At 31.6% G+C, this 5,481-nt stretch overlaps 1 long non-coding RNA gene across 1 annotated transcript; it reads right to left on the bottom strand.

Annotated features, from left to right (window-relative positions):
- On the bottom strand, positions 2,553-4,842 carry LOC110263082. The gene is made up of 4 exons (XR_002348096.1): positions 4,557-4,842; positions 3,975-4,441; positions 3,682-3,734; positions 2,553-2,879 (listed from the first exon to the last, which is right to left on the bottom strand). It is a non-coding gene; the product is annotated as an uncharacterized LOC110263082 (long non-coding RNA).

Raw genomic sequence — 5,481 nt, 5'->3', positions numbered from 1 at the left:
ATTTTCAAAGAAATAATTCCACAAAAGAAGAAACAACAGTATAATTAGTAGTCAAAATAATAAAAGTTCTATGAAAGAATTATCTACTTTGATCACTTGAACTATGCTATGTCATATAGAATTCGGCAAATTTATACACATTTTTTCTAAGATCAAGAAATCTTTAAATAAAGTGAATTAATTATAAAGACAAATATATCAAATTTTACGAAACTCAAGTAAGATAGATGCACAAAAAATAGGGAATTTTTAAGCCATTTTAAATTTTCTTTACACAACATAAATTAATTAAAAAATAAATTTCGCAAATGTTCAATCACCTCCGCTAGTAATTTCAAATCTAAAAATATTTTGTTTCTACTCCATCAAGCTTCATTTGGAACAAAAACATGGTACAACATATTTTAGCAACACAATAGAAAAACATTCAACAATAAATGATTGAAGAAAATCCTAACGATGGCAACTTTGATTTAATTGTTCTTGAGGTAAAACAAAAGTTTTTCATCACAAATATATTATCATTGAACCTTCAAGAGCTTTAGATTCTACAAAAACTTCTACAAGTGTAATAAACCATTAAAAATTTTGGAATCTTCACAAATGACAATGCTTACCATGCATGTAAATTGTTCTAGACAAAGATTTGCTAAGCATATAGTATGCATCAATCACCCTTGCAAATTGCTCAACAGTGAAATCCCTTTCTTTCAAAACAAATGATAGGATTAAACAAAAATATTAGCTTCTCCTATAACTCATTCAAATACACAAACTTTCAAACGATTTACCAAAGAGTAAAGAGGCAAAGCAAAAAAGTGCAAAGAAAAATATCAAAAAAAGTTATCCCAACAAACCGACCTAAGAATGTACTAAATCAGAATGAAATTTATTTTGCCAATCTTTATATTTGCCATCCAAATTCACACCATCTATATCATACTTCTCACCCTGTTTAAAAATTTGGGGGCAAAAAGAAAACACCTCTTAATTTTAATTATTAGCTGAGAAAAAATTATGATAGCATTATCATTAATTTAAAAGGTACCAATCCTATTAATTTTTGGACATAATCATCAATTTTACATAAATTTTGCTCCAAATATTAGTAGAACTCAATCCATATCAATCACAGAAAAATGACAAATTCAACTCAATCCATTTTGGCCTATGATTAACACCCAAAAGGGAAGGTGTTTTGAAAAAAGCGTTTTTTAAAAAATAAAATGTAGTTTTGTTTTGAGTATACCTTGTTTTGTTTAAATCTTTCATGTCTTCATTGCTGATGTTAGTCCTGCATATCCTCCATTAGGCCTCGACCACTTCCATCCATCAACCAAAGGTCCATTCTTGTCAACTGATCATAAAGCAAGCAAGTATCATTAAATTGCAGCTAAATGGTAAGCAAAGGTGACACAATGAAATATACAACACTACCACAATAAAAATACTTCTCCGACAAAATAACCTCTCAGGTTTTAGCAGCAACACAAACTTCATCTTCTTTAATGAATTTAGTGAAGGATGCATGATCACATACTCATAAGGGATTGCTTGTCACAGACAGAAATGCAAAAAGGTAAAAAAGTTGCCAACTTTGAGGGTACCCAACATCATAAAAAGTAAAATTGGAACCAAATTTATAGAAAATAGAGAGAAATGAAGGATGGGGTATCGATAAAATAGGAGTGTACCGATTACTTGAGTTGGAGAGATGAAGCTTGAGGTCTAGGGATGAGAGTTCGATACCACAGCTTATCCATTTTCTGAGTTAAGTCCTCTACTTCCTCTTTGTCCTTCAATTTTTCTACTCGCAATTCTTCCTTGTTAGCCCTCAACTCCTGCACAGCCAACGGGTTATGAAAGAATGCCGCCAGCGATGCAGCAACTTTAGCATCGCCACGACTTCTACCTTCATCTCCATCATATCTGAATCCACAAAAAAATATTAATAATGCTAATAATAAATCCCTCAAAATCTAAACTAAAACAAAAATTAAACGAAAATTGTGGGCGAAAAGACCTTGAGGGGGCATCTTCGGTGTGGTAGAGGCGCTTGAGGATGTCATTTTAAACTCTAATTTCAAATAAAAAAATTGCGCTCAAAATTTGGTGTTCAAATCCTTATTTGAAAGGAAAAGATCGCGCCCAAATTGCTGCAGAAGAGAGTTTTGCTTCATTACCTGAGGGACAATAAGTTCTCAATCCATTGTTTACTCTAATCATCCAATCAGAAGCTAGCATTTTCGTTTTCTTCCCCTAAATGGTGGTTTTGGAATTGCTGCCAGATTAACTCTCTTTAACCCATTGGACAAAGATCTTCTCTGATAACCTTCCACACATGCCAACATACATTAGAGTAATAATTGAAATAATGCTAAAAGGCACCTCTTAAGTCCTAATTTGTGGGTGGAATCATAATCAAAATGCAAAAAATCAAGCAAATGTCAAAGATGACCAGATAACCACTTCAAAAGTTTTCAATGATTTTGCCATTATCACGTTCGTGCATCACAGGTGCTACACTTAGAACACTCTAGTACACATTATTGTTTCCTTTCCTTCTATTTTTTGTTTTTTTGTTGTATTTGGATCTTTTCATATTGTTGGTCATATTTCAATTTTGGCCATTGATTAAAATTGAATGTTTATCTTTTAATGGTGGAGATTGAAACACAACTTAAAACATGAGAAGATCTGAATATTTTTGCCTCTCTCTAACATAAATAAAGCATAATTTTTAAAGGGAGAGACAATATTATCTCCCTCTTTAAGAAGAGGGAGAAACTTAGAAGATCCAATTTTATTATTTATTTATAATGAAAATTTACTTTCAATGTACTTCTTTTGGAAGTAAAATTCATCGAATTCATTGTCACCTGTAAATTGAAAACAAAAAACAAAAACCTTCAATTAAGTTTATAGAAAAACAAAAGAGAACAGGTAGTATGAATTGGTCAGGTTTAATTAATGCTTTTGTTAAGTAATATTGAAATAGTAAATTTTTTCATTTGCACAGTTAAGTCAACCATTTTGATTAAACAGGAAAAAAATAGATGTACTAAAAAAAATATATGGTGCTTCAATTCATTGAATAAAGATTGGTACTTGAAGATCTCTAGCTTACTATCAGTTGAAGCTTCATTTCAAAAGTAACAATACATAATGTTAGGCAAGTAAATTTTCAAACAATCTAGTTGCTAATTACCTTAGTCATGTATTTTCACAGAAACAGCACAACTTTTAGTGATTACCCAATATTCCAAACAACTACAACTATATAAAAATATTTCAAATTGGGATAACATAAAGAGAAGTTAATAAATTTGTCACAAACCATATTTAAAGAACTCAAGTGATGCCACAAACAACAAATTCAGCCCATATTTAAAGAATTCAAGTGATGCCACAAACAACAAATTCAGCCTTATTTCATGAACAATCTTTAACAACGAAACCAAGGATTCATTCGTCAAAAAGTACAATTATACTCGTACTTTCCACGTTTTGTGGCAAGCTGAAATTTAATCCATACCAATATCATAATAACTAATAAGAATAAGAACCACGTGAACTTCTAATTGAGACAATAATTAATAGATCTCATAATCAATTTCAACATTCTTCTTATATCATATATCAGCAATTACTGATTTCTTTTTTACCCAAAGAAATTCTTACTCTATACATATGACTGACACATTATCTATTGTCTCAAGCTCTTCCAATTTTTTCTGCATAGTTTAAGAAAATACAGGAAATTAATTAGTTTGAAAAATAAATAGCAATAAAGTTTACGAGAAATTCTGACAGATAACAGACAATTTAGAATTTGCAAAGGACTTTGGTTACAACAAAATTAGATTCCACTTACCTAGTAAGCAAATCAAAATTATAAGAAATAAAGAAAGAACCAATCAATAATTTATTGTCATGATCAAGGCGCTTGAGTTTTGCAAGAATCCTATGCTTACCTATTTTTACCCACCAATTACAGAACCATTTACAACAACACTTTAAGCTGCAACTCGTTTGTATATGTGTGAAACCTAAACATCAAAACAAAAGGGACCAAAAAAATTAATACTTAAAGCAATCAGCAAAAGAAAAGAACTCGAATGTTGAAAACTGAAGCCCTGTTAACCCCACTTTAGAATAGATAAATAACAACAGAAATAGTGTGCATATGGACGAAGAAGAAGAAAGAAAGAATCTTTTCCTGCTTTTAGGCACGTGACGTAAAGCAGATTCCATCGCCGTTCCATTTTTCTGATAGCGAGTTCTTCAATTTTTGTTTCTTACTGCGGCGACACGTTGTTGAAGACCCTTGTTTTCGTGCTCTTCATTGTACACCTGAGGCTTCGCACGGTCCTCGATTCCAAGATTCCAATGATCCCCAAATTCATATTTCCTCAAACTCTGTTCTGTGCTTTGTTTGTTGCTAGAACAGCAAAACATGAATCTTACTAAGAACATAAATACATAGTTTAATAAGAATACATGTACATGAACACTGTTAAGAAAACGCAAAAGTCTTAAAAAAATAAAAAAATTACCATGATTTTAGCAAGATGTAGGACTCTATTTTCAATTAATCGCTCCTTGAGGCCATAAATGAAAGCTATCAGTTCAAGAAAAAATAAGGCTACAGTTGGTGAGAGAAAGAGGAAGAGGAGGAGTGGACATTGTTGATGAGCTCTTTAATGGGCTCTTTTATCTCCTTAACTTGTGAATTTTCCGGCTAGCTTCTGCTCCTTTCACAACTGACCAGTGGTGACAAAGAAAGGCTTCATCTGCGCCCCATAGGCGATGACATTTACAACTTCTAGCTCTATTTTGATGAGTGAATGCCTAGCCGTCTCTGGTGACTTGGAACACAATTTCCAGATGTTGAGATGAAGATAAAAATGAGGAGTACGATCAGAGAAGAGAGAAAAAGAGAAAGAGGGTCGAAGGGAAGAGAGTGATTCTGATTTCTGTGGGTAAAGGAGAGAGAAAGCCAGAAATAGATAGGACATAGGAAAAAGGATTGAAATTTGAAAATTTTTGAAGAATTACGCCCAAAACTTGCCATCGATCTCGCTCAAATTATTGCAGTATGCTTAATTACCCTTCCATTGCGTGAAGAACCTTTGTGCAAAACAACGCTACATCCTTCTTTCAGCTAAAAAGGTTTGCGAGACACTTGTCATTCTCTCAAAAATCATCTAACAACGTTAAATATAATGTGTGGTTTTACTATTTGACTAGTTAACCATTATATATTTATAGATATTTAATATTATGAAAAATATGAAATAACTAAATATTATGTTTGATTAAAATAAATTTATTTTTTACGAATCAAATTAAAAATTTTAAAATGTGAATAGAACTCAAATAGAAAAATTTAAATTTATAGATAAAATTAGAGTGAAGTCTAAATTTTATCTATCTATTATCTACTCCGGAGTAGTTGTTTTGATCAATTAATTTTATTGG

Source organism: Arachis ipaensis, chromosome B01 (genome assembly GCF_000816755.2).
Source record: "Arachis ipaensis cultivar K30076 chromosome B01, Araip1.1, whole genome shotgun sequence".
NCBI lineage: Eukaryota > Viridiplantae > Streptophyta > Magnoliopsida > Fabales > Fabaceae > Arachis > Arachis ipaensis.
The sequence above is the reverse complement of the archived record's forward strand: the minus strand, read 5'-3'. Positions and strand labels throughout refer to the sequence as shown.